Raw genomic sequence first — 15,000 nt, 5'->3', positions numbered from 1 at the left:
ACAGCATCAAATGGTTTGTATGTAAGTGCAGTCTTGGAGTTGGTATATTTAAGTAGCAGGGGGTGTGGAGGGTGCAGGTGAGGTGTAGCCACCCCCCCTCACTACAGCAAAAAAAATATTTTTTTTTTAGTTTGGGTTCGATGTTTTGAAGAAATAATGTTTTCATCTCAGACATTCAAAGATCTGAAGGAGACTTATGTATGTATGCTTATATGTATGAATATATGTATGTATGTATGTTTATATGTATGAATGTATGTATGTATGTTTATATGTATGATGTATGTATGTATGTTTATATGTATGAATGTATGTATGTATGTTTATATGTATGATGTATGTATGTATGTATGTATGTTTATATGTATGATGTATGTATGTATGTTTATATGTATGAATGTATGTATGTATGTATATTTATATGTATGATGTATGTATGTATGTTTATATGTATGATGTATGTATGTTTATATGTATGAATGTATGTATGTATGTTTATATGTATGATGTATGTATGGTTTTATAAAGAATGATGAGGATGAGTCATATAACCGACAGATCACAACAACACCTCTTAGAATGTTGAACGAATGGGCAAAAAGGGGAACAAATGGTGGCAACTTACGAACAACTTCAGCTAAATACTGATAACATGGTTAAATAGTCATTTTATACTTAGAAGACATGATTTTAATGAATTAATATGATTCAGCTTATTTACCTTGTAAATTAGTTAAAAAATTGCTAACACTGAATGTGTGACAGACCCTTTCCAGGTGTAACAATGAGGAACGTGTACATGTTAAGACTTAAAATGAAGAATGTTCCTCATAATGAGCTGCTAATGAGAGGGATATACAGGTTCACACACAAGCACATACATAGATTGATAACACATATTTTGATTGGCCGCTCTCACTGTAATTCATTACCACAGGGTATGACTAATGAAAAATATAAAAACAAGGGACAAAGCAAATGTTTTCAGTAAATTTGCAATGTAATGAAGGCTGGTCGTATGGGCTTACTGAACAAACAGTGTGAGTCATAGGATTTGGAAGCTGGAAAACAGAAAATCAATACAGCACAAATATTGTAGTGTAATTTTATGTAAGACTGAATATACTCAACATAACCTAAGGGAACATGATCTGATTTACTGTTATCATAACAAATACAGCAGCCAGTCACAATAACTTATTTAAAATATATCATTTTCTGCACAATTAAGAAAAACATGTCTCTTACAATAACTCTAAAATGTGACTTTCCAAATACATTTCATATTCATTAAAGTTCAAAAGTGTACATTATTTCTGTGTTCCTGGATAAAAGTAACGGCTGATGTTATCATTTTGATTTGGACAATAAATAAATTAATATAACAATACTAGAGAAGTGTAATAATTTTAAAAGGGCTTAACTGTAAAGGACATTGCACAGTGAAAAAGTGAGTAGCATTGCTATCTCACAGCAAAAGATTCTCTGGTTCAGATCCCAGCTGGGGTGTCTTTTTGCTGGATTCTGCATGTCCTCCTTGTATTTGCATGGTTTTATCTGGGTATTCTGTTTTCTTTCCACACTTGAAATATTTGTTAGGTAGATTGGCAAGTATTAAGCTGTCAATAGGTGTAGGCAATATTTATTAGGAATAAGAAACCATTGTGTTGGGAAGGTCCCCTCTTGAGAAATACAGACAGTTATGTTATTGACAGCAAAAATAAAGTTGATTCTACTTGTTGTGTATTGAATTATGACCAGTACTCCCCCAGTATTAGACGTAATTTAGAAAAAATCGGGAGTGCAGTATTTGGAGTATTTGGTTTGATGGAAAAACTAGAACAAACCCCTAAGATAGTGTTCAGAAAAGGTATGAATATGAAAAATATATTTGAGAGAATTATTAAGCAGACTTATGCCCTACATAGACAAATGGGTAAATGTAACATATGTAGAGAATGTAGATATATTTATGAAACCAACGATATTGTTATAGGACATTACAACATGGTACTATCGATTTAGGGCTACTACAATTGTAAAATAAGGGGAGTTGTGTATGCAGCCTTGTGCTTGACATGAACTGTCTTCTATAAAGGAAAAAACTGAAAATCAGTTAAAGAAAAGGATATACAAACACATTTATGCAGTAAAAAAACAATATAGTTCCAATGCCTTATATAGACAAAGTATGATATGCAATAATTTTAAGAAATTTGTATTTTGTATTTCAGAAAAAGTTGGTAAAAATGAACATGGAGGGAATTGGTCTAGCTATTTAGAATATATATAAACATATTGGCAGGTACTGCTGAATGCTACACAACACCCAGGAATAAATGAGAGGCTATCTAGTAGCAGTTACTTGTCATTAAAGACTGCAAAGTCTGGATCGTTTGTACTAACAGGGTTAGTAGTCATTGGCTCATGTTGCACTGGTTTTGTTTGTTTATTTTACATTAGACATCATATTATATTACAGTGTGTTTTTAAATTTAATCACATATAGACATATAAAATAAGTTTCTTAGTTATTTTTAGGTAGTTTTTTGGTGTTTTAAGAAATCCACTAATATTGCATTGCTGGCTCTTTTAGGTCCTGACTTGGTTAATGAATTAAGTTGTGTAACTGGATGATTATAAAATAAAAGGGATCACCATAAGCATTGTTTTACTTGAAGAAATTTTGTTGTATGTAATAAAGGAACAAAAGCGCTCATTTAAATTCCATGTCCATGTTTCGGTGGATTTGCAGTTTTACTTATCTTTGTTCCTGGATAAAAGTAACGGCTGATGTTATTATTTTGATTTGGACAATAAATAAATGAATATAACAATACTAGAAAAGTGTAGGAATTTTAAAAGTGCTTAGCTGTAAAAGACATTGCACAGTGGAAAAGTAAGTACCATTGTTATCTCACAGCAAAAGACTCTCTGGTTCAGATCCCAGCTGGGGTGTCTTTTTGCTGGATTCTGCATGTCCTCCTTGTATTTGCATGGTTTTACCTGGGTACTCTGTTTTCTTTCCACACTTAAAAGATGTGCTTGGTAGATTGGCAACTATTAAGCTGTCAATAGTTGTAAGTAATATGGAATTAAGGCCTGGCAATTGACTTCTGTTTCTCCACCCTGCCAAGTAAACTGGCGGTGACTGTTGACAGGAACACTACAGGAGTTGTTCATGATGTGTAATGATGGATGGATGGATTATTTAAAGAAAGTATTACATAACTTTTTATTATCAAATTGTGGCATTTTTAAATCAATGTTTATGCTCAAAACTGCACTGTATGACCTTGCCACAATTTCTTTATTACATTAACCCATACAAGATTTTTTTTAACTAGAGAAAATATAGATTTCTCCTAGTGCTATATATGTGCAAGGATTTGTTTTTTGGCAGGGGGGGATTGACTGTCCACTGCTGTAATATGCACTGCTGATACACACTAGGAAGGTAAACATTTCATGGATTTCTGAGATAGCCATTAGCAATCCTGCTAGCATCATGTCGCTGGCTCTAACCGATGCATATTGTACCCTTGCTTCCTTCATATTGTTTTAGTTTTCTAAATTCAAAGAGATAGACCCTCTGACCCTCAGTTCCCAAACAAAAATTCCCTAAAAGTCCTAACCATGGCTGTTGATGATTAAGGGGTGGACCACTGCGATGGCTTTGCTGTCATGTGAAGCCCCTACCATGTTCACCACATATACCAGCTTTAGCCTATCCAGGCTGCATCCAACCCATGACTACGGCCAATGAGGAGGTCAAGGACCCCAGCATGGCATCATCCTACTGCTGGGGAATGTATTTACTAGTTTTCCATACCCCCCTGTGCTTGATGGCAGTACATCTTCAAGGGAGAGATGTGCCATGGGCACCTGTCCTTATTTAGCCCTCACTTCCACAAAGGGTTAACATCAGCAGAATGCTACACCCACCTCCATTACCACCTTTGTGGCTACTTCTCCAGTCCACGGAAATCAGCCATGTTACTCTGCACAGTGTACCTGCCCTGCCTTCCAGAGGCCGACCTATCATATCCCATCATACACATGAACTGTTACTCAAACCTGGGAACCCTTGGCCGCAGTTAGCCCTTCATCCATGGTAGTTGCTCCCTCCACTGTCTTTAATGTTTACATACTCATCTCATATATGTTTATAGCAAAGTTAGTCTGCATTTTGCTCGTCACAGGCTGCAGTAAGGGCACAGAGGTTTGTTTCTATCACACATATACACTATGGGGACATTCCTGCATTAGAGGTTATAAATCTGAGATTCATGTAACATACATGCTATTATCTTGTTGTTGCTCAGATCTTGTCAAAAAACAAAAAAAAAAAGTAGTAGATCAGATAAACATAAAGTTTTTCAAGATTTTCAGTAGATGGATCCCATAAGAGTCTTTAAAATTGCATACAGATTCATACATTTCTAGATAATATAGTTCAAAACCAAGGGATGAAGTGCACATATGCAGGTACCATGCAAGACGTACTCAAGACTGGGAGATTTATGCACAGAAAAAGAAGAACAATAAAAAATTATGCAGGGAACAAAGCCCTCCTGCACAAAAGACTCATACACATCCCATACTATTGTCCTCATGAGAAGGTCAGTAGAACATTGGAAAACAGAAATCAATAATAGACAGTGAAAAGTTGTCTCAGGCCTCCTCTAAGAGGTAGAAATTCTGTAGAACATGAGAAACACTATAAATTCAAGTAGAAGCATAGCTGTTGTGAGGCAAAAGGGGCAACTGCCCCAGGTGCACAGAGTTAGGGATTGCATTTAGCTATTCAAGACCGATCCTGACCGCTTAAACTGCATACTGGCTTTTAAAGGCTAGTATTGCATTTGCTGCTCATCCTGAGTGCCATAGTACTCCCTGTGAGATCTGAAGTGTTTCAAATAATTTGCTACTGTTTAAAAGAAGCAATATATTTTTTTACTAAAATCTGAGAGCTGTAGTGCTCCATGCATTGTATAAACAGTTTGCTAAGGTTTAAAAGGAAAAAAAATGTTTCTGTTTTTTCCCACAGTAAAATTTGAGGATGTAGGGTCAGCGGCATGGTACAGAAATGGGACCTGATTTGCTCCTGCTTTTCAGAAACCCCAGGTAACTGATTGCAAACCTTTTGTTTTTAATTGTTCTTCAGCTGATGATGGGTCGGAGTGGTAGTGGGATGCAGAAATAGGACATGGTTGACTGGATGACTCCTTCATTTCTTGCATTAACCAGCCACCAGATTGAGAATCCCTTTTTTTTTGCTCTTCGGTTTGGAAATGAAGTACTTAATGCCTATGGACAGGAAACTGGACTATGTGATATTTGTGGACAAGAAGATGAAGTACTGGACATCTGGCCATTACAGGAGAAGATATTATTTCTCATAGCATAGACTTGTGCAGTATATATGGCTCTGCAGTTAAGTAAGTCAGCTGACTTTGATACCCTTAAATTTTGCTACATCATGATATCGTGTCCAAAGAATAGATTACTAGAGCATCTAGGACAACAAAAACAAAACAGCAGCTATGTTTTATAAAATTACCTTTTTCCTTATTCTTAATTTTTTTCGAGGGAAATACATTAGGAAGTGTACTTTTTGCAGATTTTCTTCACAATACTAACATTTTCTTACAGGGGGTTCTCTATCAGCCCCTACCCTCCAGCCCTAAAGGACCCATCACAGGGTGCTAGTTGAACCAGCTATGTCTCTGCATTCAAGCACCAATAAATTGTTCAGAAATGGAACAAGCAAGAACACACAAGCAGTGCTGCTTAGAGGTGTGAAGCCCAAACTAGTCCAACGTGAGCAATCCTGTAGCAAGTAACTCGATGCAAAGCAAAATACATTTACTGACAACAGCTGAAAGTGAAAGCAGCAAAGTCATTTTGTCAACTTACATGGATTATATTTTAACACTAGGACTTTCTAATATGACAAAGGTATTCTGGTGGGTCTTGAACCCTGTACCCCAACATACCACCTAGTGTAAAATAAAGTGCAAGTTCATGTGAGATGGAGAATGGAGCATTACAACTTGCACATTGGAACAATTTATTTAACATTTATTTACCAGGAAAATCCAAGTGGGACAGAGCTCATTTTCAGCAGGCCCCTGGGGAGAAATGCTCCAGAAAAATATCTTTAGAATGTGGAAGGAAACCAGAGCACACACATGTGAATGCAGAGAGTGCATGTATACTCCACACAGAAGGCACCCCAGCCAAGAATCGAACTGCAAAATCGTATTTACTTTCATACTCCAACAAAATAGACAACCATTTCTGTAAATAATAAGACCTGTCTCCTTTTTCCTCATATAGTCTTCCATTAGAAATGTACAGATTTACTGCATTACCTCACTACTGCAACACTATAGCACTTTGTATTGCATAGCCATAGCATGCTGCTCAGTTAACAGAAAAATGATATAGATGGCGGACAATCTGCAAAAGTCCCAGTGAGTTCTCTCATTACGTATCAGATAAACCACTAGTCCTGTTCACCTGTTCAGTTTATTTCCATTTTTATTCATGAAGTCAGTGACAATTTTATCCTACTATTTCTTCAAACGGTTGCTCCAATCATACACCACTCTTTCTATGAATTAATGTTTCTCCTTTATAACTGCTATCTGAAAATACAATGAAATAATAGCAATAATAATAATAATAATAATAATAATAATAATACTAACAGAGAGAGAACAAAGACAAGAAATGCTATTAAAATAAATAGCAGCCCTTTTATAACAATGTGCCTTCAGTAAACAATGCACCACATTACAAATCAAATATAAGTGAATTGCTCAAGACAGCATCCCCAATGAAAGACAGTGACAAACTTTGTTTTTTTCAATTGAGCATATGTTTATTTGTTAGGTTAGTAAGCTACTTGAGTGAATCGCTTAAACGCGAGCATGTTGTCCTATACAGTCGTAATTTAGTGAGTTCGCTTATAGAGCACGCTCACCAAGCCTCAATTACCTTGCTCTAAATGTGTTTTACAGTTATTACAATTGACCAAATGTTTGTTTGTTAGGTAGTACGCTACCTGAGTAAACCGCTGAAACGTGAGCGTGTTGTAACTGTAGCACGCTCATCCTAAGCTGAACACTACTACATCTCTTGTATTAGCCTTGTCTTTCAATGTAAAGTTTACTCTCTTTACATGCTTAATTTCTAATCCTGAAATAGTAGCAAGTATTGGCTACAGAGCGCACTACAGAGCACGCTCTGAAGGCCCAGTGGCGCAGCCTTAGCGTCCCAGTATAGCTTAGTATCGCCAAACTGTTGTTTAGTGCTATTTAATAAAGATCTACAACTGTTTTATGTAGACGGATAACACCATTACAGTATTATACTTCATACTGATAAATTTAACTGTGACTTGTGCATTGTATAAATTCATCTATTCTGTACTTTCTTTTCCCTTAACAGCCCCCAAGCCAAAAGTACACCGTGTGGCACCTAACCATCACGGCAGCCCTAAGAAGTCCCTCTCCTGTGCGAATGCACACAACTAACAAAAGCGTCTGCAATTAATCCTATCACTCAAACAACTGCCTAGGTAAAGAACCTACCTTCCTAACAGTATTTTCAACTGTCCAGTGTCAGGCAGCAACAAAAAGATCACAGACGTTTTATTTTTCTTCTAAGAAAGCAGACATTTTCTTAAAATCAAATTAGTTGCCACTTGTACTCAAAATCAAACTGTTTGCTACTTGTAAACAAAATCTTGCTAAAAAAGCAGACCTTAGACTTAATATAACAGTCTGCTATCTACTGTTAAAGGCGGTTACCTTAAGAACAAGGTACAACCTCGGCAGTGTAATCCCCGCTCCGCTTCGCCCTCGCTACGCTCGGGCTCGCTCCGCGCCCCTCCCTGCCCCCTATTCCCACCCGCCCCCACTACCTCTACATTTATTTGTTCTTTAGGCCCATCCCCCTTACCACCACCCAATCGAAACAGTCCCTCTCCCAAATACCACTCCACTTCTCCACCTGACTATACTTCAAAGACTACCCCCTTAATCCACCCACCCACTCAACTCTTCCATTAACACTCTCTCCTCCCGCCTCCTAGTTTCATTGCTCACCAATTGAAACAAGGTAGCTCATCCCCCCCCCTCACCATGGTAGGAAACTCAACTCTTATAGCACTCTCCCTCTTATAATGCTACTACTTATCTCAACCTACCTGTTAACGAGATATGATACCCTAAACCCTGCAGGTGCTTACCTACCCAACAGTCAAACCTCCCTGTACTCCCATGACACCCTTAATCTCACTCATCCCTCTTACTACCCTTCTATTAACAAAAATCCCTGCTGTTTCCACCTCACTCTCTGTTACCCAAAAACTTCCTCAACCAGGGATCATCTCAAACTACTAATTAAACTCCAAAGTATACTTGACTATTTAAAAAGATCCATAACTAGAGACGGTGATATCCACCCCAACCCTGGCCCCTCCATTGACCTAGGCCCAAACTCCTGGAACACTCCCAGAAGCCCAGTAGGCTCACTCCACATGCTTCACCTCAATGTACGAAGCATCAACAACAAAGTTCACAACCTACATGCTCTGCTAGAAACTCACTCCCCTGACATCATGTGTCTTTCTGAAACCTGGCTCAAACCTATCACTAAGGATGAGGAAATCATCCCACCTGGGTATAACATCCTCAGGGCAGATAGAGTAACAAGAAAGGGTGGAGGAATTGCAGTTATGTTCAAGAACTCCTTGAACATCACTAGGAATCCCCTCCAACCTCCAAAAATCCTCAACCAGGAATTGATTGCCCTAAAATTATCCCTAAACAACCAAAAAAGTATTAATCTCATAGTCACCTATTTACCTCCAGGCAACAACATTGAAAACCTAGAACAAACTCTCAGCTGGCTTACCACCTTCTATCCACAAGAAACGATAATTCTAGGAGATGTTAACATTGACTGGTCCCTATACTCCTCTCATCCAAATCCTCTCCCTATTAACTTACACGGTTTCTCCCAGCTTATTCTTTCCCCCACTAGAATTGGACATGCCCAACAAAAAGATAGCATCATAGACTGGATCCTTACAAACAAGGACCCTACCAACTATACCGTAGGGACCCTCCCCAACGACCTTAGTGACCACCTCATTACCTTTATAATAAAACACAAATGTCCAAATACTCACCCCCCCCAACCAGACTTGTTAGGAACAGCAAGAATTTCATCCCTGAACAATTTCTTGCAGACCTTAAGGCATGCAACTGGTCCATCCTCAAAACCCTACCCTTAGAAGAAAGTGTATCATATTTTAATGATACCTTCCTTAAAATACTCGACTCCCACGCTCCTAAGCGACTCATTAGAACTAGGGATCGTATCGCACCCTGGCTAACTAAAGACACAAAAAACAAAATTAAACTCAGAGACCAGGCCTGGAACAAATGGAGGACCACAAAACCCCCCCCTGGACCGCATCAAATTCCTTCAGCTTAGAAACTCAACTAAAGCAGCCGTTATGTCCGATAAAAAACAATATTTCTGTCACCTCCAAGACAAGCATCAAAACAACCCTAAAAAATTTTGGGCTGGCTTCAACCACCTCCTCCATCCAGGCAAATCTTCCACCCCCACACCTGAAACACTCATGGATAAAGACCCAAGTGAGATAGCTAACTCTTCTAATTCTTTCTTTACTGAGACTATCCAGTCCCTCGCCAGCCAGCTTACCTCTTCCCCCTCGTCCGCAACCTCAACCAATGATCGAAATCAACCTGCCTTCAACTTAGAACCAACCTCCACCTTCTACATCCGTACCCTCCTGAAAAAACTCAAACCAACTACCCTAGCAGCTGACCTACTTCCGGCGAAATACTTACAAATAGCAGCCGATGCCATTGCCTACGCGGTATCCATCCTTATTAACCGGTCTATCTCTGAAGCCTCTATTCCCACAATCTGGAAAATCTCCTATATCATCCCTCTCCACAAAGGAGGACCCTCTACTGACACATCTAATTATAGACCCATTGCAATATTGTCCCCCCTATCCAAAATTATGGAACGCTGCATCCACAAACAACTTATTACCCACCTTATCCAAAATAATCTCCTATCTAACTCCCAACACGGCTTTCGCCCACATCATAGCACTACCACTGCTCTCCTCTCCTTTGTTGATTCAATCAACCTCAACCGGAATAACAAATTAATATCCTCTGCACTCTTTCTAGACCTATCGAAAGCCTTCGATATGGTCAACCACAAACAACTACTCCACACACTTGAAACCTTTAATCTTAGCAAATCCACCATAAGTTGGTTCAACGCCTACCTCTCTGGTAGAAAACAAGCGGTACAGTGGCAAAACATGATTTCAGACCTACTCCCCACCAACATCGGTGTCCTCCAAGGATCTATTCTCGGTCCCCTTCTTTTCTCTCTCTTCATTAACGGTCTAAACTCTGTCCTTCCCAAAACCACCTGCATCCAATATGCAGATGATTCCACCCTAATCTGTTCCGATGACTCTCTCACCAATCTCCAAGCTACTACCCAAATCTGCTTTTCATTAGTCGAAAAATGGTTCTCAGACTTAAAACTCCTACTTAATCCAACTAAAACCAAATTACTTCTATTCTTCCCTACTCCAACAACTACTCACAGTCTTCAATCCCCCAACACCCACACCCCAGCCTTCGTTGTGTCTGCTAACAATGGTACCAAAATCTTTCCAGTCACCCACACCAAACTACTCGGGGTGACAATAGACCACAAACTTAGATTTGACATGCATGTGAACCTGACCATTAAATCACTCAACAAGAAACTTGGGTCCATGTACAGAATTAAGAAATTCTTAACCCCACACACCAAACTAACCATCGCCCGAACTCATCTCCTCTCCACCCTCCTCTATGCCTCCCCCATATTCTCCTTCCTTCATAAAAAAGAGCTTAATAAACTATCCACTGTCTATCACCACATAGCTAGATTTATCACAGGAATGCCCTACCGCACCCACCACTGCCTAAATCTAAGAACACTAGGATGGCTAGAACTGCCCAATGTTCTTAAACTCACCCAGCTTACTGAGGCATTCAAAATAATTAAACATCCCGATAAAACTCCCTCACTGAATAACATTCTTACCCCCTATTCTAATCTTTCGTCCTTCAGGTCATCCAAAAGTATTCAAGTATTGACCATCAAACCTAACAACTCGGGAGGGGAAGCTCTTTATGCTAACTCCATTGGCAAAATTTGGAATGCCCTCCCAAGCAACCTTAGACTAATGACCACTCTGCACCAATTTAAAACTCACCTCCGAGCTTTACTAAAAACACAATGGCTTTGCCCATGCCCTAACCCCGACTAATAGCGCATACCCTCGACCCCAAATACCCTAGCCTAGCCCCCATGCAACCCAAATACTAAAGGGTCCACCCTGTATCCATAACTTTCCATCTCACTAACTCCTATTTTTATCTAGGATTATATTTTTGTATTACTTATTGTTTTGAAATGTCTTCTTAAGTCATGTTAACCTACTAACGTCTATTGTATTGTCAGTATATGTACTCATGTACCTCTGTTCTTTGGAGCTTTTCTCCCCGGGCCTCCACTGAAAACGGATATGTATCCAGCTGGACTAACCCGGTCAACAAATGTAAAATAAAAATAAATAAATAAATAAAATATCACAACCATTTACTTAAGACAAAAAATGACTATAACAAATATATAAAACCAGAACATTCCAGCAACATTATAGCAATAATTTCAATACAGGAACTGTTCAACTCCTAAAATTAGAGACACAAAAAAGTTCCTCATTCTCCCCTCATTGTGATAATATATTTGAGCCTTCTCCCTTTCTTTATAGATTTTAACTTTCTTATCTGTGTTTTCTTGGGTTCTGAGTACAATATGTCCTACTGTTATTATTATTTAATCATTTTTTCCCCTTTACTGCTTTTGCAATTGCTCTTTACCCACCCTCTAGTAATAAAATAATGGTCTTGTCTAAATGAGAACACCCATAATCCTCTCTGCCTAGACATAGAAGACTTAATCTCCAGCTCCTCTGGAATTATCCTTCTGATGATGAATCCATTTTTGCTGGCCTTTAGTTTCTAATGAAACAGCTTGTAACGTTTCCAAAAATTAACTCAGTGTTTACATGTCAGAGGCTTCTTCATCACCACTTGCAACCACATTAGATAATCTTTCTAGTTTAACCTCGCTGATCTTCTTTGCACTAGTGATCAGATTGAGGAAACAAAGTTATCTATAAGGGCCAGACAAAGCTTAGAGAGCTCACGCCTCCACACTGACTAGATGCCACACCCCCTCAGACACTGACTAGATGCCACGCCCCCTCAGATTAATGCTTTTTTTGCTTATATCTCCTTCAGCCATAAACAACATCTTGTCTTCTTACTTCCTTATTATTAAAGATGACACTGACTTTGATCGCAAATTTCCTTAACACACTTAAACATATTTCTCATGTCCCATTTGGCTCAGTTTCCCTGATCTTACATTTTAAGCAGTTTTCTTCTCTGCTATATCTACAACACACTATATACCAGTTATGTCACCCTGATATGAATCATCTCGATCATGTTAGTTCCATTACATCATACTCAAAAAGGGGTTTTAAAAATTGTCTCATTCAGCATGGGTACCAGAAATTAAACAGTTCTTACCAAAAGTACTAGTAAACAGTGGGAACAGCTTTAATATGTTTTTCTGAGAAGAATCAACTTATCTTAAAAAAAATAGAGAGTTATACCCCAATGAAAATAGGTTTCATTTTTTCATTTAAAGAGGAGACATACATAAGGAAGAAAGGGGAGACAAAGTGACAGCATAACAGAGAAAGAGAGAACAAAGACAAGAAATGCTATTAAAATAAATAGCAGCCCTTTTATAACAATGTGCCTTCAGTAAACAATGCACCACATTGTATAGCACTTCATGTTAATGCGTACTCCTCTAGTATCATGAAGTAGTTAGGTAGGGGTTTGAATCCTGCACTTGACAAGTGTGTGTGTGTGTGTGTGTGTGTGTGTGTGTGTGTGTGTGTGTGTGTGTGTGTTGTGTGATCTCCTTGGAGAGGAGCAACCTTTTAAAGGGGAGGGTGGCCTAATGGTTAAAGTGTTTGTCTTACAAACACAAGGTGCAGGGTTCGAGTCTCACAAGGGATAATTGGTTAGGCTTAAAATGGCTCGCAAGGGCAGTTAGCCTAGTACTAATCTATCTATCTATCTAAATCAAATATAAGTGAATTGCTCAAGACAGCATCCCCAAATTCTCAATGCACACTGACACAGATGGGATTCTCAGTTTGTAAGCTCGCACAACATTATTAATCATCATCATCATCATTCCCCTTTTTCTTATTTTATTACATGGGGTCAGGGTGTCACATCACCATATCTCTCGATTGAATACCACTCTCCTACCTTCCTTGGCAGTCATGTCTAACTACTGCAGGGCTTCTCTCACACAATATATTCATCTCTGTGCTGGATGCCCTTGTTTACTCCTGCCCTCATCCTCGTTGTTCCAAATTTTCTTCATCAGATTGTCTTCTTCTTTCCTGTGCATGTGCCCAAAGCATGTAATCTGTTATCTTTGACCTTTTCCGCAATTGATCTACTTTGGCTTTTGCTCAGATGTCATCATGTCTTCATCTGCTCCACAAAGTGCATCCTACCACCCATCTTAGACATTTCAACTCCATCACTTTTATCTCGCTTAACTGTTCTGCTTCACTTTCCTGGTTTCGTTAAAATACAGTAATGCTAGTTACATCTCCATTGGGTACATTGTATTTTTCAGGTCCTTTGGCATTCTTCTGTCATATATTACCCTTGACCCTCTATGCCAGTTGTCTGCAGCCCCTCTGATTCCAGCTTTGACCTCCTCATTCAGACTTCCCTTCTGTTCACCCATCCCTCCCAGATAACTGAAGCTGTTAACCTGTTCCACTCTTTTCCCTTCTATCTCAATTTTCAGCTTCATCCCATTTCTTCCATTTGCAGCCATTACAGCTGTCTTATCTGTACTCCATTTCATCACATGTGCCTTGAGTTTTCCATTCTAATCCCCTATTATTTGGCAAGGTTCTTGTTTAGACGTAGCCTGTAATGATGCATCATCTGCATACAGCAGTTTGGTTGATCTGCTCCCTCCGACATGTTTGCTAATGCAGTCCTTCACCAGTATGAACAAGAGAAGACTCAGAGCTCAATCCTGATGCACACCCACTCCCACTGAAAACCTCACAGTCAGTCTGAACACTATTCAATAAAGTTGCTGTACGCAGACCATGTGTCATTAAATTGTTTGTTAAATTGTCTGATTGTTAAATGCAAGGAATTTTACAATATGACCTGTCAAATGCAACAGACATTATGAATGAACTGTAGAGAAAAGTAGCGCAAGATCCACATGTACACTTTTTCCCAGAGGCAGAGGGAGTTGGAGATGCCCCCCTGCAATTCACAAATAAGATTAATGTGTTTTTATGTATCCCACAATTACTGATAACAGTCAGAAAGCGAAGCACATATTAAAAAAAGACAAAAAAAATAGAAAACTTCATTCGATAAACAAGTGACCCTAGAATATAGATTCCGGAGTGTATGCAGCAGCAATCTGTCCTGCAGTTCTTGCAAAATCAGTGGAATAAAATGAAATACTGGATGGCAATGACTCTGCTTTTCGACAACTTAGCTACAGCTGAAAAGTAAATGGTTCTCTGAAAATACACTGGAACGATAGCTTACACAGTCTGAAAAGGGGAAGAAATGTAAGAATAGTGCTAAAACTCAATAGATCGTCATTCTGCTCAACAATGGCACAGCAAATAACAGGACATCACAGTGTAACACAACGGTGGAGCAAAATGCTCAGCTCTGCAAAATTCACAATGCGAGACTAAGGAAACTAAAGCTAGAGGGAACCTCAGAA

This window comes from Protopterus annectens, chromosome 4.part0 (assembly GCF_019279795.1).
Source record: "Protopterus annectens isolate FY-2018-M chromosome 4.part0, PAN1.0, whole genome shotgun sequence".
Taxonomy (NCBI): Eukaryota; Metazoa; Chordata; order Ceratodontiformes; family Protopteridae; genus Protopterus; species Protopterus annectens.
This window is presented reverse-complemented; position numbering follows the sequence as displayed.